Raw genomic sequence first — 25,771 nt, forward strand, 5'->3', positions numbered from 1 at the left:
CATACAGAAACAGAACTATCAGCTGACAGTCACCTTGAAACTGGTCATCGGTGGTCTGACCAATGTCATCTCGACAGTTTTAAATACAGTTAATATTCAGTTCCAGGGTCAGTTTGTTTCCATTTCTTGCATACAGTTCTCGGAATTCTGGTGGTTTATGTCATGGGTACAGTCTGGTCATGATGTAGTTAACTTCTTCCACCTGGGGTTTCAGTGTCTGTAAGACAGCTGACAAGATATGGCTCAGAATATTATCTATAGCCCTTGAGAAGGAACTAAGAAGGAACTATGCTTAATGGTACATTATTATTATTTACAATCCTTTGATTGTTTTTCTTTGTTTCTGTGTTTTCTCACTTCTCTGATCAAATTTATTCTTTGGCTAAAGTCCCCCCGCCCAGACAAAAGGCAGGCAGAGGACGTGGGGTACAAGGACCAAAGGGTCCTGTTCAGTTTCAGTAGGAAGAAGAAAACCGAGACTGAGCAGGCCTGCAAGTCAAGTGAGGAAAGTGTTGCTTGGAGGTGAGGTGATAAACTGTTTCAAATGTTGCCGACAGAGCAGGTGAGAAAACAACAGGAAGAAACTGTGCAGTTAAAGGATTCAACAAAGAGTGGGGAGAGGGGGCCACTGGGACTACAAACACTCTTTCAAGGAGCTTTGATATTTGGAGAAAGGTAGAGAGTGGCGGTGTGAGTCCGAGGGAGAAAGGAATCAAAGAGTTTCTTAGGAAAAAATATTTTCATGCATATGGGAAATTGAAGCTCAAAAAGGTTAGGTTACCCCCCAGGCCTAAGTCGTCTGGTCCAGATTCTTCTTCCCATCCCTACGCTGCTTAAGTGATAAATTTAAGCCTTATTGGGGTCTCTCTGCCCGGCCCATAATAGGATCTAGGGCAGTTTGAATTTTTACTTTACTTGGACCAGAGGTACAACGAAATTTATTACCTTAAGTCAAGAAACCCTTCAAATTAAATTTTGGACTCTGACTCTAATTTTGGGGGGTTCCTGGAAGTCGCCGGCGAACTTCAAGAAGGCGTCTGAGTTGCCAGGGGAATCCATGCACACAGAGACCTACAGCGCCGCCCGCAAGCTTTCGGAAAGCTTACCGACATCAGCTGACCCTCTCTCCTCCAATCTCGTATCGGAGACGGGGCTCAAAGCCCCGTCTCCACAGCAACGCCTTTGTCTGAGCCCAGGGCTTGGGTACCGTGGGAGGCGCGCTCGGATGACGTCACGTACCCCCGGCGCTTGCATGACATCAACTCCAGCGCAGAAGAGGGCTCAGCCTGCCCGCAGGTATGAAAACGAGCAAGACCTCGGACACTGCGCATGTGTCATTTCAGGTTGGCGCCTGTGTAGTTCTTAAACACCAAGTTGTGAGCGAGCACTCTTAAAGTCTGCGTGCCTGTGCTGCTATGCCTTTAATTTTAGCCAGAGAAACCATCAGAGATTTGCTTCAGTTCCATCTGGCTTTCTAAGGGCCTAAAGGTGTTGGAGAAGACTCTTAAGAGTCCCTTGGACTGCAAGGAGAGCCAACCAGTCCGTTCTAGAGGAGATCAGCCCTGGGTGTTCTTTGGAAGGACTGATGCTAAAGCTGAAACTCCAATACTTTGGCCACCTCATGCGAAGAGTTGGCTCATTGGAAAAGACTCTGATGCTGGGAGGGATTGGGGGCAGGAGGAGAAGGGGACGACAGAGGATGAGATGGCTGGATGGCATCACTGACTCGATGGACAAGAGTTTGGGTGATCTCTGGGAGTTGGTGATGGACAGGGAGGCCTGGCATGCTGCAGTTCATGGGGTCACAAAGAGTCGGACATGACTGAGCGACTGAACTGAACTGAACTGAAGGGCAGATACCTGAGAATCAGTTTGTCTCTCCTGTCTCTTACCGCTCCTGGTGCTGCTGCTGCTGCTGCTAAGTCGCTTCAGTCGTGTCCGACTCTGTGCGACCCCATAGACGGCAGCCCACCAGGCTCCTCTGTCCCTGGGATTCTCCAGGCAAGAACACTGGTGTGAGTGTGTGTGTGTGTTAGTCGCTCAGTTGTGTCCCACTCTTTGCGACCCTATGGACTGTAGCCCACCAGGCTCCTTTGTCCATGGGATTCTCCAGGCAAGAACACCAGAGCAGGTTGCCATTTCCTTCTCCAATGCATGAAAGTGAAAAGTGAAAGTGAAGTCACTCAGTCGTGTCCCTGGCGCCATTGCATCCTTAATGACACCTTTAATGCTTTTCGCTCAGTCGTGTCTGACTCTTTGTGACCCCATGGACTGTAGCCTACTAGGCTCCTCCGTCCATGGGATTCTCCAGGCAAGAGTACTGGAGTGGGTTGCCATTTCTTTCTCCAGGGGATCTTCCCGACCCAGGGATCGAACCCAGGTCTCCTGCATTCCAGGCAGACGCTTTAACCTCTGAGCCACCAGGGAAGCCCTCAAAATGCTTTAGATGAATAATAAAGCAAATGGGAGCTTTTACATCTTTAACGAACTGACCTCCCCTTTTTCATTTGTTTTTAGTCTCTTGTTCACATGTTTTAAAATTACCATTAGATTTTGTGTGCCTCAGCAGGCACCCTGATTTTTGTACAGGTAGGTACTCAATAACAATCTGCCATGATGTTCTAAGTCGCTTCAGTCATGTCCCGACTCTTTTGAGACCCTTTGGACTGCAGCCTGCCAGCCTCCTCTGTCCATGGGTTCTCCAGGCAAAAACACTGGAGTGGGCTTCCATGCCCACTGAATCTACTTTTTTACTCAACTAGGATAGTTGAAGTCCTGAATGGGAAAAAAATATATTATATTCCTGTTAGTAAACTACAAAATAAATATATACCTGAATGAGTTCCATTAATACACTCAACTGAATTGCCTTTTGTAGCTGAGTAATATGAAAACTTTTACTTCATTTTATACTTACAGATTCCAAGCTCTCTTTTTTCATATTCAGTGAATCTAGCTGTTGCTGAAGTGTATCTAATTCCTGTAATAATTTCTACTAGTCTTGAAAATTCTAGTTGAATTCCCAGATTGTGTTTCCAGCAAGTTTCCTCTAGCAGACCATCTCCTTTCTAAGCCAGTGCTTTGTAAGGTCAGCACACAGACTTTTTAACACTTTAACAAGTTTAACACTTGTTGTTCAGTCACTCAGTTATGTCTGACTCTTTTTGACCCCTCGGACTGCAGCAGGCCAGGCTTCCCTGTCCTTCACCATCTCCCAGAGTTTGCTCAAACTCATGTCCATTGAGTCAGCGATGCCATCCAACCACCTCATCCTCTGTCACCCTCTTCTCCTCCTGCCCTCAATCTTTTCCAGCATCAGGGTCTTTTCCAATGAGTCAGCTCTTCGCATCAGGTGGCCAGAGTATTGGAGCTTCAGCTTCAGCATCAGTCTTTCCAGTGAATATTCAGGGTGGATTTCCTTTAGGATTGACTTATTTGATCTTCTTGCTGTTCAAGGGATTCTCAAGAGTCTTCTCCAGCATCACAATTTGAAAGCATCAATTCTTTGGTGCTCAGCCTTCTTTGGAAATAGGTAAATTAAGGGTAACCCAACTGTGACTCAGCCTGAAAAGTTCTCTTGAGTTAAGTATTTGAACTTTTAAGGATTTGTGACTTCTGTTGACAGCTTGTGGTTCCTTCTACCTTCTTTAAGATTTTTAGCCAGGATCTAAGCAGTTGTCCTGGCTAGGTAAATGACCTCCAGGTAAATGAAATGTCACTGTTCAGGAACTTTGGAAGCACCCAGGGGTGCTGAGCCCCAGAGGATACAATGATGATGACAGCCCTTGCCATCAGTGATAGCTCATTTCATTGACTCATTCCAGAAACATGACTTTGAGCACCAGTTGTGTGCTGGGCATGATTGCTGTTCATTGAAGAATGAAGTGAGATCTAGGAGATATGGTGCAGCTAGGAGTCAGACTTGATTGAATCTTGGCCCTGCTCCTGACTTGCTGAATGATCCAGGGGTGAGTTATGAGCCTCCTTTGCATCTCAATTTTATGATTTGTAAAAATGAGCATAATCCTACCTCCTAAAGACAACAGGCCTACGAGGCAGACCTCATGCCATGTGTTGGCTGAGGGGGCTTTTCTTGACACTTCTTTATGTTTCTTCCCTTCTCAGTGCCTGTCTTTTCAGGCCTTACACATAGGACAACACCACTAGTGGGAAAACAGCCCCCTGACCAGCACACAGCCTCAGAGGTCATCCACAGATTCTGCTCAAGTTATTTCAGAGACAGCTGTCATCCAGGCGCAGCTTTTTGTGGGTCTGTATGCTGAGGCCATGACTGAGCAACTAACACACACAGTCATGCTGAGGCCAAGTTAGGTTTAAGCAGAACTCTCCCACTTCATCTGCAAACAAGTTCCTCTTAAACCACCCAAATCCAAAAGGAAAAAAAACAAATCCTTTTCTTAAAGTGTGTGGAGGCTTGACACTAGGTGTTGGAGGGTGGCCTGTGAGGTTAGGTCAGATCCTGGGTCACCGTTGGGGAGGGATGAGGCACCATAAGGGCTGGGGAGCGAGTGTCTGGCTCCCTTGTCACCACAAGACCTGTGGTTTCCAACCCTGTCTGCATCCCCGTCCCGCTAAACAACAGAGGGAGAGAAAACAGACATGCACACAGGCGGACACACACACACACGCACAGCCTTCAGAGGAAGTAAAGCACCAGATGTTCTGGGTTTCCTGTTCGATGCTTCCACAGCTGGTTGAGTCTGTGGTTGTGGTTTGTCTGTCTCGGGCTCATGTGAGAGACAAAAGCTGGGCTGACGGGAAACCTCCCCTCTCGGCCCACCCCCTTCCTCAGCTCTAACTGATCAGTCACACGGAAACCTGGCAGGTCAGACATTTCCTGAAACACCCAGAGCCTGGATTCTCCCAGGAGGAGGCTGAGTCCCCCTAGCCCTGCAGAGCAACCCTGGGGCTGATGGTCGGCTAGATCCTGGGGACAATAGAAATCTCTCCAAATATACTATTGATATAGATCTGCATTGCTGCAGAATAGAATGAAGCTGCAGAATAGAATAGAATGACACTGAGTTGCCACATTCCCTAAGCCAGACTCTGGCATAGAATAACCATGCAGAAACACTCAGCACATGGAGGAATGAATGAGGGACAGGGAACTTCATCTTGGGGTTCAGTTCAGTTCAGTTGCTCAGTCATGTCCGACTCTTTGCCACCCCATGGACTGCAGCACACCAGGCTTCCCTGTCCATCACCAACTTCCGGAGTTTGCTCAAACCCATGTCCATCGAGTCGGTGATGCCATCCAACCAGCTCATCCTCTGTCGTCCCCTTCTCCTCCTGCCTTCAATCTTTCCCAGCATCAGGGTCTTTTCCAATGAGTCAGTTCTTCACATCAGGTAGCCAAAATATTGGGGGTTGAATACTTTGGGGGTTAAATTTAAAAGTCCTGGCTCACCATCATGTGTCATAAGTGGCTCTAGATTCAAATTGACAACGGATTGAAGTAGCACTGTGCTACTGACTTACCACAAGTCATTTAACTTCTCTAGGCCCATTTTCCTCATCTGTAAAATGGAGACAGTAATATCTATTGCCAATAAGATGCCAAGAACCTGCCTGCCAGTGCAGGAGATGTAAGAGGAATCAAACCTGGGTCGGGAAGATCCCCTGGAGGAGGCATGGCAACCCGCTCCAGAATTTTTGCCTGGAGAATTTCATGGACAAAAAATTCCACGGAGGAGCCTGGCAGGCTACAGTCCATGGAGTCATGAAGAGCCGGACACAACTGAGCCACTGACACTTTGACTTTCACTAAAGATCATCACCACATCGTAAGGTAATGGCGACGCTTAAACGAGTTAATGTGTGTAAATCACTTAGAAAGGCTGCTGGCGGTTGGTAAGGGATGGATAAATAGTAACTGTCATCCGTGTTCAATTGCATTTGCTTCTGACAGCGACCTCACTGCAGGTAGGCTCTGTGAGTAGTGCCATTTCGCAGATGAGAAAACTGAAGCTCAGGGAGACGAAGTCACTTTTGCAAGTTCACCGAGGTAGTGAATAGTAAGACTGAGACTCCTCTTCAGTTCTGTGTGACTCTTTCTTGTGTGTGCATGTGTACGTGAGGTTTTAACCGCCTCCTGCAGGTGCATTTTCTTCATCTCCTGGGAGCCCTCCTCCCACCCCCACCGCACAAGGCCCAGCCTCCTCCTGCAGACCTCCCTGCCTGCAGCCTCCAGCTGCATCCCTGCTTTCAGAGAAAGGTCTTGCTTCCCTGCAGAAATGTACCTTGAAGAGTGATGTCTTGCAGATGGTTGTGCCTAGCTGGGAAAAATCAAAGAAATGGCTCATTGGGGAGAATTTCACAAATAGCAGCCTGGCCAGGAAGACATTTTGTTGTGGTGGTTTTGGCTGGGGAGGTGGTCCTTTTCTCTACCCCTCAAATCGCGTTGCTCCTATGCTGGCTTCGTCTGACAGAAGAGGCAGTGGAGTATGGTGTGAAGTCTTATGCTCAGATTCGGTGAGCATCATTATTGCTGGAGGAGCTCTGAAAATGCAGATTCTCAGGCCCCACCTTAGAGTCTGTGAGCTACATTTTGAGAAATATGGTGTGGCAAGAGGCGCAGACCTAGATTCAAGTTCCTTAAATAGCTGTGGAACCTTAGGAGGATATTGACTCCTTCTGAGCTTCAATATTCTCATCTTTAAAATAGGAATTAAGCCAATCCCACCCACCTCATGGGGGACCACCAGTGAGTGTTTCATTCCCTGTGCAATGGGAGAATGTGAGTGGTGACCATTTCTGTGTTCATGCTCAACCAAGTGCCATGGAGAAATTCCAAGGAAGGCACAGACCCAGGCCGAAACCTCAGAGAAGTTCCTTCAATCTTTGGTGAGACAGGGAACTGTAGGCCCCTGAACGTAATCACTTCTTTGGTGAAGGCTGTTGGCCAGAAGGGGAGGAAGTATGCTTTTCCACCTCTCCTACACTGGTCTCTCCCAGCGAACAACATGGCAAAGTGCGCCAGAGCCTGAATCAGCCAGGGCATGCCAGGTAATGGGGCAGTAACAAACCAACCCTGGGTCTCAGTGGCTAAACACAATAAGGGTTTCTTTCTCTCTCTCTTTTTAATATTTCTTTTAATTTATTTATTTGGCTGTGCTAGGTCTTGGTTGCAGCATGTGCAATATTCAGTCCTTCTTATGGCATACAGAGTCTTTAGTTGCAGCATGCGGACTCTTAGTTGCAACATATATGGGATCTAGTTCCCTGACCAGGGAATACACCTGGGACCCTAGCATTGGGAGCTCGGAGTTTTAGCCACTGGACACCAGGGAAGTCCCAAGGATTTATTTCTTGATCACATTGTATATCCCAGCAGATCAGCAGGTAGTTCTGCTCCACAAGCTCATGCAGGGACCCAGGCAGAAGATGTTGGGCAGAAGTGTGCCATCTGGAACACTCTTCCATTGTCAGAGTGGACTAGAGGTGGGGGCTTGGGTGATTTACTGCCTCAGCCTGGCCATGGCATGCATCCCTTCTGCTCAGATTCATCAGCTGAAACTAGTCAGACGCATAGCTGGGAAAGGCAGGGGAGCAAATGGCATGTTTGGGGAGCACTGTTTACCCAATTGTAGGCTAATGTAAGTGGTCTGAGCACATTTCAGGTAAGTTATGGGCTTCCCAGGTGGCCCAGTGGTAAAGGATTCACCTGGCAAGCGGGAGACATGGGTTAAAACCCTGGGTCGGTAAGATCCCCTGGAGAAGGAAAAGGCAACCCACTCCAGTATTCTTACCTGGAGAATCCCATGGACAGAGGAGCCTGGCAGGCTATGGTCAATGGGGTCACAAAGAGTTGGACACAACTTAGTGACTAAACAGCAGCAGCAACGGCAGCAGCATTGTTTTTGCTGCAGGGTACCTCCTGCTTAGAGTAGGGAGATCTGAAAACTCTTGGCCCAGATTTCCAGCAAGGGCACAAAGACCAATGTTTCTCAGAGAGAAAAGGAAGAAAGATTTCTCTGTCGAGTTGCTTCTGCACCCTATATGCTGAGAAGCTCAGCTTTCCTGTCTGGTAGAGCCGAGTTTTATCTGTTTGAGAATGTAGTAGTTGTTTTGTTTTTTTTTCCTCTCTCTCTTCTTCCTTTTTCTCATTCTTGCCTGCCCTCAAAACATGGGAAGAGAAATAGTCTGCCTTGAGCAGCCAACAGTCTGGCCTGGCTCCCTGGGCTGGAGGGGAGCCATCTCCCAGCAGGCTGAGAAATACCCAAGAGCTCCCAGGGTCCTGTGGGCGCTGGGTGGGAGGCTGACACAGCCTAGAGGCGGTGTGCCTGGCTGCTAGCCCCACCCTCCTCGGAGTGCTCTGTGCAGAGCAGAGCTGAAAGCAACCCAAATATCTTCGGAAATGGAGAACGCTGGACTGGAACCCAGCAATTTGGGGCAGCAGTTTTTCTGGAGCACGTAGCTGGGGAATTTGCTTTGAGAAATCTCATTCCTCGAGTGTTGGTGGATAAATGGCACTTATTTGTTTAACCTCAAATCAAGCCACAGTCCCCATTTTCTGGGCTGCTTTGAAAGGGTTGTTTTAAAAGAGCTGAACAAGCTGAAAATCACGGGTCTGGTGGTTGGAATGGCTTTGCAGAAAGTGGTGGGCTCAGAAAGTTCCTGAATTTTCTGTAGAATGTGACTGGCAGTGGCAGGGGGTGGGGGGTGGGGGCGATGTGGGTAGGGAGGGGAGGAACACAGCCTGGACCCTTGTCCTGCATATTGACTGGACTGTCAATATGAGGGGTCCAGCCTTGTCAGGGTCAGTGTTCTCTTGACCCTGGGTTCCCTTGACCAGAGTTTCAGGTGGGAGGAAACTCTGGAAGATTCCTTTCTGAAATCTGTTCAGGCAGCTTTGTATGAAGTGGAGTTCTTCTGTTCTTTCTGTCTGACCAGTCTCTACTTCCTTCCCCTCTTTCATAACAGAAGGTGTTTTCCACCCCCTCCCCCGAAAGATTTTTAAAATTAAATTTATTTATTTTTAATTGAAGGATAATTGCTTTACAATATTGTGTTATTTTCTGCCATACCTTAACATGAATAGTCATAGGTATACTATCTGTCCCCTCCTTCTTGAACCTCCCTCCCCATCCCACCCCTCTAGGTTGTTATAGAGCCCCAGTTGAGTTTCCTGAGTCATACAGCAAATTCCCATTAGCTATCTTTTTTCCCATTGGCTATCTATTGGAAGGATTGATGCTGAAGCTCCAATGCCTTGGCCACCTGATGCAAAGAACTGACTCATTGGAAAAGACCCTGATGCTGGGAAAGATTGAAGGCAGAAGGAGAAGGGGACGACAGAGAATGAGACAGTTGGATGGCATCACTGACTCGATGGACATGAGTTTGAGCAAGCTCTGGAAGTTGATGATGGACAGGGAAGCCTGGTGTGCTGCAGTCCATGGGGTGGCAAAGAGTCTGACACAACTGAGCAATTGAACTGTGCTGACTGATCTATTTTATATACAGTAGTGTATATGTTGGAGCTTCCCTGGTGGCTCAGTTGGTAAAGAATCTCCCTGCAATGCAGGAGACCCAGGTTTGATCCCTTGGTTGGGAAGATCCCCTGGAGAAGGAAATGGCAGCCCACTCCAGTATTCTTGCCTGGGAAATCCCATGGACAGAGGAGCCTGGTGGACTACAGTCCATGGGGTCGCAAAGAGTTGGACACGACTGAGCAAGTAAATCACAGTGTATGTTTCCATGTTACTCTCTCCATACATCCCGCCCTCTTCTTCTGCGGCCCCCCATGTCAATAAGTCTATTCTTTATGTCTGTGTCTCCATTCTGTCCTAAGTTGCTTCAGATGATGGTTGAAATTGGCTGTGGTGGGAGCACAGGTGGACCTCAGAGATATTGCAGGGCTTTCCCCGCCCCCCACCCCAGACTACCACAATACAGCAAATAGCACAATAAAGCAAGTCACAGGCTTTTTGGCTGTGTTCTTAGGGCTGTCAGAGAAGACCATTTCTTTCCCTTGGCATTGTTAAAGAGGTAGGATGTCAGCAGTCATCTTGCCAGACACAGGGAAAGAATTTCTTAGGGATCAAGGGAGCAAAGGACACTCATGATGTCACTCGAATGCCTGAATCCAGCCATACCTGATGCTGGTATATTCCTGAATGTTCCAGTTACACAGATCAATATTCCTCTTTCTTTGCCTAGGTAGCATGAGTTGAGCTCCTGCCACCTGTCAATAAAAATGCCATGAATAATACAAATGGGTCACCCATAGCCAATTAAATAGATTTGGTGTTTGTCTTGATTATGTGGTTTCATAGGTGTATTTATCTGCCACAACTCACTGAATTGTACACTTTGAGTGGGTACATCTTATTATAAGTAAATTAAGATGCTACAAATTTAAAAAAAGAGGGGGGTGTGTGTGGTTGGTGGGAGTGGCTTTCTCATATCTAATTCTGCCAGGTAAAGACTCAGATAGGAAAAGAAGATGAAACCAGAAGGATGGTTCTGTAACTCACACCAACCGGTTCCTGCTTCCACCTGTTACCGTGATTTTTATCCACCCACCCATTTACCAGGGGCTTCCTTGGTGGCTCAGTGGCAAAGAATCCACCTGCAATACAGGAGACCACCTGCAACGCAGGAGACATGGGTTCGATCCCTGGGTTGGGAAGATCCCCTGGAGAAGGAAATGGCAGCCCACTCCAGTCTTCTTGCCTGGAGAATCCCAGGGACGGAGGAGCCTGACGAACTACAGTTGCAAGAATCAGACATGATTGAGTGACTAAACCATGAACCACCACCACCATTTACCACCTGGGACCTCTTAGAGAAGAAGAAGGAAGGGTGGAAGGAAACAGCCCTCTTGAATGGGGGAGAAGCAGAACTGAAGTTGGGTCTTCTCTCTCCTGCTAGCCCTGGAAACCAGCCAAGTCACTGTCAGCCTTTATCCAGTGATAAGAGCCTTACAGAGCAGCAATGTGACCAAAGCAAATGGGCAGCCCAGCAGAACTTCACCTGCTGGTCCTCTGAGAGGGAGTTGAAACAAACACCTATGGGCTCATTCTCCTTTTCTGTCTCTGGGGTATGGGAGAGGGTGAGCTCCAGGTTGCAAATGAGGAAAAGCCTGGACCAGGCCTCGTACTTGAATCCCACCCTTGGGTCCTGGCTCAGGGCCTTAAGGCTGCTGTTCCCTCCTGAGCACCTGGCACAGCACCCTGTTTCCCACACGGCCTCAAGGGGAGTTAAGAAATAATATCAGGACTTCCCTGGTGGTCCCGTGGTTAAGAATCCTGCTTGCAATGCAGGGGACACCAGTTGAATCCCTAGTCTGGGAAATAGGATCCCACATGCGGGGGAGCAACTAAACTTGCACACTGAAACTACTGAAACTCGTGAGCCACAGCTAGAGAGTCCACGCGCTACAATGGAAGATCCCACAAGACGCAACAAAGATCCTGTGTGCCCCATCTAAGACCTGAAGCAACCAAATAAACAAATAGATATTTTTTAAAAAGAAATAATATCAATGACAGCAGCTACTTCTACTTCTTTCCTAGGAGATCATCTGAGTGCCCACCCCATGACTGACTCCATAAGCACGAGATGACTTCATCCTCAAATCCTGAAGGTAAGTTCTCTTAGCAATCGCCATCATACAGTCGAGGAAGCTGATGCTCAGAGAGGTTAAGTCACTTGCAGGGGTTACACAGCTAAGGAGAGGCATGGTTGGGCTTCAAACTCAGTTCTGTCTGGTCCCAAACCTGGCTTCCAAGCTGTACAGAGTGCAAAGCAGTGTAAATGACATTTGTCTTTCGCACCCGGTGACACTGAATTCATAATCAGCAGGCCCACGCAAGGTGAGCCATCCTGGGCAGATGGATATCAAATGCCTGCCGCCAGTGTGAGTGCTCCCTGGGCAATGGCCAGGGTGGAGATTTCCCAGTCCCTGGCATGGATCCCCACCTGCAGCCCATGGGAAGGTCCTCAGGAGATTTCTGGGGGCAGAGGCAGGCCTTCCAGCTGCAGATCAGCCTGGGATGAGCTCAGGACTCTGCAGGAGTAGCTGGGCATTCATCTTCCCCTGGCTGTGGGCATCTCTCCAAGAGTGACAGGAGAGCTATTTCAGAACAGGCAGGGGGCCTCAGTCCAGTCTGCCCAAACACGCACCCCTCAGATGACTGCCTGGCCCCAGAGTGCAAGGACTGAGCCAACAAGACCTCCACAGCCATCTGGGGCTCCCAGCAGAATGGATGCAGGTGTGACTCCTGTGCCCCGTTCACACCAGTCACGCTCGGTTCCGGTCCCCTGATGCTCCCACTGGAATCACTTCCTTCCCCACTGCCACCCTGTCCACAGAAGGACTGCTCAAGGAAGGACTTGCCTGGGCTGAAATTTTGGCTGAGTTCCAGGGAGCTGGCTTGGTCTGATTGGGTGGCGAGGATGGGGGAGGGGGAGGAGGTAAGGGGAAGCGGCTGCAGGTGTGGAGGGAGAGGGAGGAGGTGGGGGTGCACAGTGGCCAAGTGGTCAGGGCGGGGTGTGGACAGACAGGCTAGGGAAAGATGGAGCAGAAAGGGGCTCTGAGGCCAGAAAAGGGAGGCGGGCAGCATGCATCCCCGGACTAGAGGGAAGAAAAGCATCAGAATATTTAGAGCAGAGAAGCAGAGCCGAGTGGGTTGTGTGTGTGTGTTAGTCACTCAGTCGTGTCCAACTCTATGTGACCCCATGGACTGTAGCCCGCCAGGCTCCTCTGTCCATGGGATTCTCCAGGCAAGAAGACTGGAGTGGGTTGCCATGCCCTCCTCCATGGAATCTTCCCAACCCAGGAATTGAACCTAGGTCTCCTGCATTGCAGACAGAGTCTTTACCCTCTGAGCCACAAGGGAAGCCTGAGGGGAGTTATAAAATGGTTATTGATCAAAGCCATTGGGTGGGAGGGGCTGGGGGTCCCCAGTTTGAGGGCGGAGATGCCCCAGTTTGGGGATAAGTGCTGTCTGAGTATGTCTGGCTGGCAGGAAACGAGGTAGGGCCAGGGTGCTGGGTTTCGGCTCTAGTGTCTGTGGGCGCAGAGAGCAGCTGCAGGGCGCTCAGCCCCGGAGCCCCAGCGCTGTCCTGGCAGCTAGAAGTCTGAGGTGTTCTGGTGGTGAGGATGTTCAACTGTCTGTTTACAGTCCCTGTGACTTGCATAGCACTCAACCTGCTCAGCCCTTAGCACACGTTATGTCATTTAATCACCCAAGCCTCCTGCAGACAGGGAAAGAGGCCACGACCCTGGTCTCCTCCCAGGTAATAAGTGGAGGGACCAGGGTTGGGACCTGGGTCATTCCTTTGGGCGTGTCACCTGGTGTCCATGGACCTGGGTCATTCCTCTGGGCGTGTCACCTGGTGTCCATGGACCTGGGTCATTCCTCTGGGCGTGTCACCTGGTGTCCAGGGACCTGGGTCTTTCCTCTGGACGTGTCACCTGGTGTCCATGGACACCATGGAGTCCTCCATGGTGTCCATGGAGGGGGCAGGAGCTGAGGTGGGGGCTGCAGCTGCTGGGGACAGTGGATGCCAGCCAGCTGGTCCCATTGGCCAGGACCCTGCTTCTCTCATGGGGCAGCATGGTAAGGTATTCTGAATCAGTAGGAGGGTGGACAGGGAGTGTGAGTAAAAGTGGGAGTGAGTATGTGTGGGTAAGTGTGAGCATGCCGCTGTGAGGTGTGTGAGTGTGGGATGGCCCTCTGCTCTGGGGCTGGACCAGCCAGGAGACAGGAGCCCCTTGGAGTCTGGCAGGGACAGGAAGTTGCTCACCCTCCGTGTATGCAGCAGCTCTCCTGGGCGGGGACAGGATGCTGTGGTCTCTGCAGAAAAACGGGAACCAGAGAGGGAGTAGAGGAGGCAATGGCTGAGAGGGTGGATGGGACATAGGCCTGGAGAGGACGGGGGAGTCCAGGGGATGGGATGCTTGAAAGGTGAAGAAACTTTGGAAATGCTCCAAAACACTGAAGAAAGAGGGGAAGACTTTGTCTTACGTCTCTGGAGATTCACTGGGGGACAAATTAAGTCCCCGCCCCCATGGAACTGACTTGCCCCTCTGTCAGCCTGGCCTCTCCAGCTTTCTTACCTCCTGGGTTCCTCTCCATGCACCCTAACTGCCAACCCACACCCTGGGGCCCCAGGTCTGGAGTGTTCCACCCTCTGCTCTGTCAGCAGGAATCCTGCCCATTTTGGAAGATGTAGCTGGTGCTTCATGGCTGAGAAGGCTTCCCACTTGTGGCACAAGGGGTTTCTCCCTCGTGGTCCAGGCAGCTCATTCCTAAGACCTTAGCTCCCCAACTCTGCTGGGGAGTCTTTCAATTCTCCTCACCCTCTGTGACAACCTGTCAAAAGCGGCAGGGCTGGACTCACAGGGTTTTATTTACTGCTAACAATAAAATTGATGCTTTTGAACTGTGGTATTGGAGAAGACTCTTGAGAGTCCCTTGGACTGCAAGGAGATCCAACCAGTCCATTCTAAAGGAGATCAGTCCTGCGTGTTCTTTGGAAGGAATGATGCTAAAGCTGAAACTCCAGCACTTTGGCCACCTCATGCGAAGAGTTGACTCATTGGAAAGGACTCTGATGCTGGGAGGGATTGGGGGCAGGAGGAAAAGGGGATGACAGAGGATGAGATGGGGGATGGCATCACTGACTCGATGGATGTGAGTTTGGGTGAACTCCGGAAGTTGGTGATGGACAGGGAGGCCTAGCGTGCTGGAGTCCATGGGGTATCAAAGAGTTGGACACAACTGAGCAACTGAACTGAACTGAACTGAGACTATCATGGTCTACTATTTTCACACCGTAATCCGATATCTGGAAATGTGAGAATTTGAAGACAATAATCCCCAAGAAAATGAAAGACTTTTCCATACAAAGATGTTCACAGCAGTGTTATTTATAATCGTGAATTGGAAACTACCTAGATTTGCTAACGTGGGAGAATGGCCAGATGAATAATGGTATTAACATTATCTACTGCATAAATATTAGATAGACATTTTGAAAGATGGTTATGGTGATTCTGCGGTCACATGGAAAAGCTTTGTAGTAATCTAAGATGATCACGGATATGTTAAACAAACAGCCTTACATCAAAAATTTCTGCATGGGAGGAACAGTGAAAGAAAACATGATGAGATGTTAATGGTTGAAGTGCTTTGGTGATTTCTGATTTCTCCTTTCCACTTTCCTGTAACAAGCATGAACACTTATATCAAGATTAATTATACTTAAAAATATCTTTTTCCTTATCTTGGGAGTCTTTTTAAAAAAAATAAAATGACACCAAGAAAGAAGAAGAAAATAAGCATGTTAACATTTTGTGTGTTTCCTTCCAGTCCTTTCTCCATGCATATTTCCACATCTATAAATAGACACATAGAAAAAGAAAAGATCCCAAGGAATTTTGGAGGCATTCTCTCTGGGCTTGGAGGTCCCAGTTCCCTAGAAGTTTCCCTGTGCTTGTGGGAAGAGGTAGAGCATTGGCCCAGGCTCTTGGGATGAGAGCTGCTCCCTGCATGGAGTCTCAGGTCAGAGTGAGCCCACCACCATCAACCTGAGAGCTGCCCCTGTACCCCAGGGAGCCAGCTTGCTGATGGGCTGCCCCGAGACCCACCTTCTCCATTCTGGCCTCTTAATCCTGGTTGCATCCCCTCCACTGCCTTTCTAAGCACCTCGAAGCAACCAATTTGCTAATTAATCCTGACCTTTCCAAAGTCTGAAGTTCCTAACCAGTGAGAGACTTTCCCTTTTCAAGTGGTTCTGGCAGTTGTTGGCCACAGGCAGGGGGGTTTCCACCTCCATTCCATGGGTTGGCCAATCAATGGCGGGTTTGGCCCTGGAGGTTCGGTGGGGCCTGGGCTTGCTGGGCCTTGCCCTGCCTCACCCTGCTTAGGTGGGGACATTAGCTCCAGGGCTCTGTCAAGGCCACCACCCTGGTCCCCTGGAATCTGCTAGCAAGATTCAGGTGACTGTTGACTCATTCACCCCCAACAGACTGGGCCAGCTCACCCCTCCCAGGCCTGGGACCATCTCCACGCCCTTGATCTTGGGAGAGTTGCTGCCTTCACCTTCCATGGAAATGCTATGCACTCTGGGGAGGTGGGGGGCATGAGGGAGGTGGGGGATATGGAAGTCTTGTTCTGTGCAGCCTGCCCCCACAGAGGACTTCTACTCCCCACCCTCACCCCATCCCACCCTGTGGCCACATGGGCTCCATGAATAAGATCCTGTGATTCAGAACTTCTCTATTCCCCCAACATCCCATCCTGCCCCCACCTTCCTCCTCCTGCTCCCCTCCCGCCCCGCCACTCCCAGCCTCTCAGTTGCTTTCTGATAACCACAGCTGGGTTTCTGTCTTGGTCAGAGGTGAACATAATCAAGAGTTACCAGGTTCTGCCCTGAGCTGACTTTCTTTTTCAGCAGCCTGTTTCCACTTAGAAAGGCAAAACAGGTCAGGCTAGCCAAGCCCTGCTTGCTGGGTCAGGACGAGGACAGGGTGGGGAGGCTGGGCTCCCCACCAGGGACCAGGGCAGGCTTGGGTGTGGGGGACACGATGGCCAGGACCTGCCGTCTGCACTGCCCTCCAGAACCCAGCACGCAGAGGCACTGGTTTTGCAGCATAGGTGCTCTTTCCCAAGGCCCAAGGGGACGTGGCACAGGATATGGCCATGTTTTTATTTTTCAACAAGGGGAATTATTTTGGTTTGATTCTCTAACAGCCTACATCCATCAAAAAACATCTGCTAATCACCCACTGGGTGCAGAGTATATGGTTTGTTTTCAGAAGAAACCTCCATCACCCCACTGCTTATCTCCAGCCCAGACTTGGAGCAATGCTGTCTCTCACCTCTTGGCCTCCTGTCTAGACCTGGTGCATTGGAACTCAAGTGAAACTTCTTACCACATTTCCTTTGATATATTAGACATTCATTTTAGGTTGAGATTGTGCTTCTAACATCCATGTGGATGGTACCAGGGGGCCTCAGACACCAGGGTGCCCCAGAATCAATGGCAGAACCCACAAAGTCACTGATTGCCCAGGACAAGTGGTGACCTGGAGGCAGAGGAAGGAGGCCTGAACCACCCTCTGTGTTGTGATTGGACTCGTCTGGTTTCAGGGACAGAAAGGTCCTCAGAGACTAGGGGTCCGCTGGAAGGATCACTGCAGAGTTAAAGCTGGGTGGGGCCTCAACCAGGCCACCACAACCAGGGGCCACTGCTGTTTCTGCAGGACCAGCAACCGCCTCCCCTCCCCGTAGAAGCACCCACTATCACACAAGAGGCTGTTCTCAGCACTTCTAAGACCCTGCCCTCCTCTTCTTCGGGGTGGGCGCATGACTCAGAACCTGCCAATCAGGGTACCCACTCACACCTCTGACACCAGTCCTCCTAGGCATTTTCTGCTGGGCAGGTGTTCTCTTTCCTGTAGATGACCTTGGGGGCAGCTGAGTGGTAAGGATGGCAAGTTTTAGGTTTCAGGTGACCTGCCCCATCCCCCACCCCCCAGCTAATCTGATCCTAGAGGAGACTCTATCTTTGGGAAAGATGGAGGCCTGATGATATCACTTGACCTCGTTGATCTTGTTGTACCTGAACCTGAAGCTGGCCCAGTTTCTAGATCAAGGCTTATAGTTTTCCCCCTTAAGTGGGGATGAATTTGGCTTCTGGTACTATTAAGTAAGAGAGAAGCCCGCAGGGGTTATTGTTGCTTGCTCCACCCTGAAGGATATGGCGTGGGTCCTAAGGAGGAACCAATTCAAGTAGATTTTTTAACAACTAGACCTAGTACAGCCCCCAACACACACACACACACACACACACAGCTTCTCTTTGCCCAACCTCAGTGTGCTAGGCCAAATGCATGCATGCAGGCATATTCAGTCGCTTCAGTCATGTCAGACTCTTTGCCCGCCAGGCTCCTCTGTCCATGGGATTCTCTAGGCAAGAATACTGAAGTGGGTTGCCATGCTCTCCTCCATGGGATCTTCCCAACTCAGGGATTGAACTGGGGTCTCCTGCATTGCAGGCGGATTCTTTATCGCTAAGCCACTGAGCAAGCCCACTAGACAGACTAGGGGCCCTCCAAAAATGGGCTTCCCTGGTGGCTCAGTGGTAAAGAATCCACCTGCCAAGCAGGAGATACAGGTTCAATCCCTGGGTTGGGAAGATCTCCTGGAGAAGGAAATGGCAAGCCCCCAGTATTCTTGCCTGAAAAATCCCATGGACAGAGGAGACTGGCAGGCTACAGTCCATGGGGTCGCAAAGAGTTGGATACAACTTAGTGACTGAGCCCACAAAGATGTTCAGGTCCCAGTCCCCAGAACCTGTAACTATGTGCCCTCATGGGCAGAAGGGATTTTTCAGACTTGACTAGTGTTAAGGACCTCAAGACAGGGAGGCGATCCTGGATTATTCAGGTGAGCCTCCTGTCATCTCAAGGATCATTATCAAAGGGAAGCAGAAGGATCAGAGTCAGAGAAGGCGATGTGGCAACAGGAACAGAGGCTGGAGCGAATTGAGGAAGAGGCCGTGAGCCAAGGAATGCAGGTTCCTCTAGAAGCTGGGAAAGGTAAGGAGGATTCTCCTCTAGAGCCTCTGAAAGGAGCAGCCCTCATGACACTGTGCTTTTTGCCTTGTGTATCATCTACTGGGTAAGCCATGGCAAAATGTGGTAGTCTAGGTGGTTTAAACAACAGGGATCTATTTTCTCATACTTCTGGTGTCTGGGATTCCAAGTTCAAGGTACCAGAGGATTCGATTTTGGGGGAGAGCTCTCTTCACAGCTTGTAGTGACTGCCTTCTTGCTGTGCCCTCACCTGACCTTTTCCTTTTGCATATAGGAAATGGCAACCCACTCCAGTATTGTTGCCTGGGAAGTCCCATGGACAGAGGAGCCTGGTGGGCTGCAGTCCAAAGGGTCGCAAAGAGTTGGACAGGACTGAGTGACTGAACATACACACACACACACACACACCACATAGGAATCTGGGGGGAGGAACACAACTTAGTCTATGACACTCAGTGAGACTGATTTTATATTTCTGACCTCCAGTTCTTTAAGAGAATGAACTTATGTTATTGTAAGTGACTAAATTTTTGGTCATTCATTGCAGCAGCAGTCCAGAAAATAATACACTCAAGCAGTAATGCTCTCTCGCTCTAGCTCTCTCACCTTCATGTCCTCCCACGTGCTGTGCCTTCTGCCTGGCACTCTTAGCTGGCTGGCTCCTGCCAGTGCTTCCTCTCAACTCAGGGGTTCACAAAGTTTTCCTTGACCCTGTATGACTGTAGGTTTATGTATCTGTCCCCCAGCCACGCTGAAAATTCCCATCTCCCATCCCTCCATTGAGCAGGTACACGTGGAGCACCTGCTCTGGGTTCTGCAAAACCCAACATTCTTGCCCTCTCGGAGCTTTCATTCCAGAGGGGACAGAGGACAGGGTCTGCTCCCCTCTCAGCTGTGTCTCCCTGGCACCTGCAGCATCAGGCACACGGTGGACTCCATAGCTATTTTTTTTAAGAACATTAAAAAAATTAGTTAATTTTATTTTGGTTGCAGTGGGTCTTTGTTGCTGTGAGCAGGGTTTCTCTAGTTGCCGTGAGTAGGGGCCGCTCTCTAGTTGCGATGCTCGGGCTTCTCACTGTGGCGGCTTCTCTTGTGGAGCGTGGATTCAAGGTGCTTGGGCTTCAGCAGTTGCAGTACATGGGCTCAGTAGTTGTGACATGGGCTTAGTTGCTCTGTGGTATGCTTAATCTTGCCCAACTAGGGGTCCAACCCATGTCTCCTGCATTGGTAGACGGATTCTTATCCGCTGGACCACCAGGGAAGTCCCTCCGTAGCTATGAAAGTAATCAGAGACACAGCTGGTGAGTCTGAAAGAAGTCCACATTTCTGGGCCTCACCCTCACACAAATCCACATGATTATCATTCTAGAAAAAGCCCAGACTTCAAGACTCAAAGCTGGCAGTCCGTTGGAGTGAGTTTTGCTGGCTCTGAGAGTTCCCTGGGCTCTTCCACTCTGGCCAAAGCTTCTTGTTGCTCAGCCAGTGGTCCTAGGCCAACGCTGGGGTCCAGGGCACACGTAGATCGTTCATCAGTCTGTCCTCCATATGTCCACTCTGAGCTGGGTTCCCTTGCCCCTCTTTTCCTGAGCCTGACAGTTCTCAACCTGGGGTGATTCTTCCCTCCTGTCCTCCACCCCTTGCCCAGGGACATTTGGGAATGTCTGGAGACACTTCCGGTCATTGTCATAACTCTAGGTTGGGCTGTTATGCCCACTCAGGTCATATAGTGGGCAGAGGCTGGGGGTGCTCTCAATATCCTCTGATGCCCAGGACAACTCCCTTCCAGTATAACCAGGAAAATCCAGTCCCAAAGGTCAGTAGTCTTGAGCTTGAGGAACCTTGAGGCCCGACCCCATACTTCTGAACTATTTTTGGCTGGAGAGTTTCAGCATATGGGCTATGAGATTTGACCCCGCCTCTCTTTTTTAATGCTTATGCTCTTGTCTGTTCTTTCACCGCACTGCACAGCATGTGGGGGGCTTTAGTTCCTTGACCAGAGGTTGAACCTGTGCCCCCTGCATTGGAAGTGAAGAGTCTTAATCACCTGAGTACCAGGGAAAGCCTTTGACCCTTCTTTTTAAAATTTTTTAATTAAAAACTGAAAAAAAATTATCTATTTGTCTGTGCCAGGTCTTACTTCCTGCATGTGGGATCTAGCGCCTTGACCAGGGATCAAACCCAGGCCCCCTGCATTGCGAGCACAGAGTCTTAGCCTCTGGACCACCAGGGAAATCCCTGAACTCTCTTCTTGGAACGCAATGGGCAAAGCTCCCCTGTATTATGTTATGGAAGGGAAAATTCTGCTGCCATGTTATCTTCTCTTGAAGTCTGTTGTTAACTTTGTTTTTGTGGATTCTGCCTGCTGGGGCTGTGACGTCTGAGGCCACATCAGACTGAGATAGTGTGTTCACAGATTCCTGACACAACAGCAAACCCCCAAACACACCTGTTGTTCAGTCCCTGTTCACATCAGCTGAGCGACAGGTGGGTGTCTAAAATCACCTTGGCATCAGAGCATCCTGGCTACAAGCACTTGACTAGTGGCCTCTGAGCCTCAACATCCTGATTTGTGAAACAGGGAGAGTAAAACCTGTTCTACAGAGCTGTAGGGGAAGGAGATCTGTACTCACTGGATCGTGGGAGCTGACTTGTGCTGCCTCATGAGAGTGGAATGGCCACTTTTCAGGAATTTTGTGAGCCAGTGGTTAAATATGGTCATCACTAACAATTTAGTTTTACAACTTGCGATTCAATAAATTGCTTTAAAAAGAAAGCAACTACTCAAAAGTCATCACTTATTATTTTACTGTGTGTTACTATTGTCTTTGCCCTTGAGTTGATTTACATCTGGAAAGACTGCAGTGGCAGCCGCTGTGTGTCTCTTCTCAATTCCACGGCTGGTGACACCAACTCAGTGGCTTGGAATCAGCTATGGTGGAAGATTCACACCAAGGAAGTTGGTAAACACTATTAATCAGGGCTTGCTTTGTTGTCCTGTTGATTTTATAGGTTTAAGAGAGTGATGGAGGATATGATAATGTAGGTTAAACTTGAAAGTGAGTCATGTCTCTGGTCACTGCACTGTGAATAGCACAAAAAAATTAAAAACGTATTCTTCCTGTGTTCAAACACTGTGATGTGTGCACGCGTGCTAAGTTGTCTCAGTCTTGTCCGACCCTTTGTGACCCCGTGGACTGCAGCCCGCCAGGCTCCTCTGTCCTGCAAGAATACTCGAGTGGGTACCCATGCCCTCCTCCAGAGGATCTTCCTGACCCAGGGATTGAACCCGTGTCTCCTGTATCGTAAGGGGATTCTTTACTGCGGAGACATCGGGAGACCTTAAACACTGATGCAATTCAGCCAAAAAGGGAAGTTCCAATACACATCTTCACTGTTTCTCTCTTCCTCATTAAATGGAAATATTAACCTTCATGTCAGAATGGCACTCACTCTTCAATGACATGAGTGATTTCTTTTGTTGAGGTGGATTTAGTAATCAAGTGTTTATTTGTAGTAAAGTTTATATTTAACTTATGCACATATATCTATGGACCCACCTCCCCCTCAGACAGCCAGTTGTTAAACACTTACCAGCCCAGCGCAGAATGTGAGTGTGCACGTCAAAATTCTTAACATAGAGACGGTGTTCCATCTGCAGTGTCAGTTCAGCTGATGGCCCCACAGCCAGATCATTATGGGAAGGTAACGTGTGTGTCTGAGCTGAGGTGGGAACTGGTTCTTGTAACCATGGCCTGGAGGGTCCATCTCCCTGCCCATCAAGTCACTTTTGCTGGGCATCCTTGGGGCTATATGGCACACAGGTATGTGTGCCAGGTGAGGCATTTGAGAACCCAGGGTGGGAGCCTCCAGGTTTGGGCTGGTCCATCCTGGAGATGACCCAGACAACGCAGGTGAACCTGGACTGAGCTGTTTGGAAGGGCCGGACTGTGGGCCTAGATGGCCCTCTGTGTGTGCTTGTTTGTGAGGGGTGACCTCGAGGGGCACGCTCAGGGTGAGTCCAGCCTAGCAAGCAAAATGTTAGACACTGAGCCCTTCACACTGAGTCATCCATTTATTCACAAAACATCCTGTCTGTGCCAGCTCTGGGCTAGGTGCTAGTCATCTATCTCATTGATCTTTCTTTCTCTTGTGGAGGCAGTGTTCTAGGCAGAAGGGACAGGCCCCAGCAGCTCTAGAGTGTGGCTGGAAGCGGTGGGGGTGGGGTTGGCAGCATGTGGGGGACTAGATGAGGAAGTGTCCTAGTTACTGTTGTAAATAGGAAGCACTAAGCCAGGCTCACATGTCACTCTTGTACTAGTAAAGCTCATAAGCAAATGTTGGTTGAATGAAAGCCATCAGGAGACAGGAAGCTCCCGCCTGAACTTATAGGTGGCAGGAAGGAAAGGTTCTTGAATGTCTGAGAACCTGCGTGAGCATCATTCCGGGAGAGTGAGCCAGGAGGGAGGTTCAAAGGCTGTAAGGACCCTCCCACCTGACCAGGCAGAAGCTAAAAGCACGTCCCCCATGGCAGGACCAGTCTGCAGGCGGGGATGATTGCTATAGTAGGTGCTTTTTTTTTTTTTTACAAGTATAATTGCTTTACAATGTTGTGCTAGTTTCTGCTGCACAACAAAGTTAATCAGTGTATGTATACACACATCCCCTCACTCTTGGACCTCCCATTCTTCCACCCCCATCCCACCCCTTTAGGTCACCACAGAGCACCAAACTGAGCACCCCACCAATTGATGGAGTGCCATGAGTCTTTGACTCAGGTCATGCACCTCCTGCCTGGCAGGCTTGGACAGGCCCCGGTGGGACTGGCAAGGTCAGCCAGTAGCCAAGTCAGCTTTTCAGACTTTATATAAAAGGCCCACAGGTAGGGTGAGGGATAAATTGGGAGTATGAGATTAACAGATGCATGTTTCCATATATAAAAGAGATAAATGACAAGGATTTACTGTGTACCACAGGGAACTATATTCAATGTCTTATCAGTTCAGTTCAGTTCAGTTGCTCAGTCATGTCCGACTCTTTGCAACCCCATGAATCACAGCACACCAGGCCTCCCTGTCCATCACCAACTCCCAGAGCTTACCCAAATTCATGTCCATCAAGTCGGTGATGCCATCCAGCCATCTCATCCTCTGTCGTCCCCTTCCCCTCCTGCCCCCGATCCCTCCCAGCATCAGAGTCTTTTCCAATGAGTCAACTCTTCGCATGAGATGGCCAAAGTATTGGAGTTTCAGCTTCAGCATCAGTCCTTCCAATGAACACTCAGGACTGATCTCCTTTAGGATGGACTGGTTGGATCTCCTTGCAGTCCAAGGGACTCTCAAGAGGCTTCTCCAACAACACAGTTCAAAAGCATCAATTCTTCGGCGCTCAGCTTTCTTCACAGTCCAACTTTCACATCCATACATGACCACTGGAAAAACCATAGCCTTGACTAGACGGACCTTTGTTGGCGAAGTAATGTCTCTGCTTTTTAATATGCTATCTAGGTTGGTCATAACTTTCCTTCCAAGGAGGAAGCGTCTTTTAATTTCATGGCTGCAATCACCATCTGCAGTGATTTTGGAGCCCCAAAAATAAAGTCTGACACTGTTTCCACTGTTTCCCCATCTATTTCCCATGAAGTGATGGGACCAGGTGCCGTGATTAGTTTTCTGAATGTTGAGCTTTAAGCCAACTTTTTCACTCTCCTCTTTCACTTTCATCAAGAGGCTTTTCAGTTCCTCTTCACTTTCTGCCATAAGGGTGGTGTCATCTGCATATCTGAGGTTATTGATATGTCTCCCGGCAATCTTGATTCCAGCTTGTGCTTCCTCCAGCCCAGCGTTTCTCATGATGTACTACTCTGCATAGAAGTTAAATAAGCAGGGTGACAATATACAGCCTTGACGTACTCCTTTTCTTATTTGGAACCAGTCTGTTGTTCCATGTCCAGTTCCAGCTGTTGCTTCCTGACCTGCATATAGGTTTCTCAAGAGGCAGGTCAGGTGGTCTGGTATTCCCATCTCTTGAAGAATTTTCCACAGTTTATTGTAATCCACACAAAGGCTTTGGCATAGTCTATAAAGCAGAAATAGATGTTTTTCTGGAACTCTCTTGCTTTTTTGATGATCCAGCAGATGTTGGCAATTTGATCTCTGGTTCCTCTGCCTTTTCTAAAACCAGCTTGAACATCTGGAAGTTCACAGTTCATGTATTGCTGAAGCCTGGCTTGGAGAATTTTGAGCATTACTTTACTAGCGTGTGCTGCTGCTGCTAAGTCGCTTCAGTCATGTCCGACTCTGTGCGACCCCATAGACGGCAGCCCACCAGGCTCCCCCCGTCCCTGGGATTCTCCAGGCAAGAACACTGGAGTGGGTTGCCATTTCCTTCTCTAATGCATGAAAGTGAAAAGTGAAAGGGAAGTCGCTCAGTTGTGTCCGACTCTTAGCGACCTCATGGACTGCAGCCTACCAGGCTCCTCCATCCATGGGATTTTCCACGCAAGAGTACTAGAGTGGGTTGCCATTGGCTTCTCCGTACTAGCGTGTGAGATGAGTGCAATTGTGCAGTATTTTGAGCATTCTTTGGCATTGTCTTTCTTTGGGGTTGGAATGAAAACTGACCTTTTCCAGTCCTGTGGCCACTGCTGAGTTTTCCAAATTTGCTGGCATATTGAGTGTAGCACTTTCACAGCATCATCTTTCAGGATTTGAAATAGCTCAACTGGAATTCCATCACCTCTGCTAGCTTTGTTCGTAGTGAAGCTTTCTAAGGCCCACTTGACTTCCATTCCAGGATGTCTGGCTCTAGGTGAGTGATCACACCATCGTGATTATCTGGGTCGTGCAGATCTTTTTTGTACAGTTCTTCTGTGTATTATTGCCACCTCTTCTTAATGTCTTATAATAAGCTATAATAGAAAAGAATGGGGAAAAAGAATATAGATATGTACATGGGCTTCCCAGGAGGCTCAGTGGTAAAGATATCCATATGCCAATGCAGGAGACACAGGGGACACAGGTTCAATCCCTGGGTCAGGAAGATCCCCTGGAAGAGGAAATGGAACCCACTCCAGTATTTTTGCCTGGGAAATCCCATGGACAGAGGAACCTGGTGAGCTGCAGTCCATGGGGCTGCAAAGAGTCAGATACCACTGAGCAACTGAGCACACATACATACATACACAGGTTATTTATT

The 25,771-nt window shown here is 49.1% G+C and overlaps 1 long non-coding RNA gene across 2 annotated transcripts; it reads left to right on the top strand.

Annotated features, from left to right (window-relative positions):
• Window positions 1-1,257: 1,257 nt before the first annotated feature.
• On the top strand, window positions 1,258-17,569 carry LOC129653083 (uncharacterized). Of its 2 annotated transcripts, none has more exons than XR_008714952.1 (5): window positions 1,258-1,296; window positions 3,825-3,968; window positions 5,526-5,812; window positions 11,544-11,614; window positions 14,179-17,569. It is a non-coding gene; the product is annotated as an uncharacterized LOC129653083 (long non-coding RNA). The 2 variants fall into 2 exon arrangements; XR_008714951.1 differs by having other exon boundaries at window positions 14,182-17,569.
• Window positions 17,570-25,771: the final 8,202 nt, after the last annotated feature.

This window comes from Bubalus kerabau, chromosome 5 (assembly GCF_029407905.1).
Source record: "Bubalus kerabau isolate K-KA32 ecotype Philippines breed swamp buffalo chromosome 5, PCC_UOA_SB_1v2, whole genome shotgun sequence".
In the NCBI taxonomy this organism is placed as follows: Eukaryota; Metazoa; Chordata; class Mammalia; order Artiodactyla; family Bovidae; genus Bubalus; species Bubalus kerabau.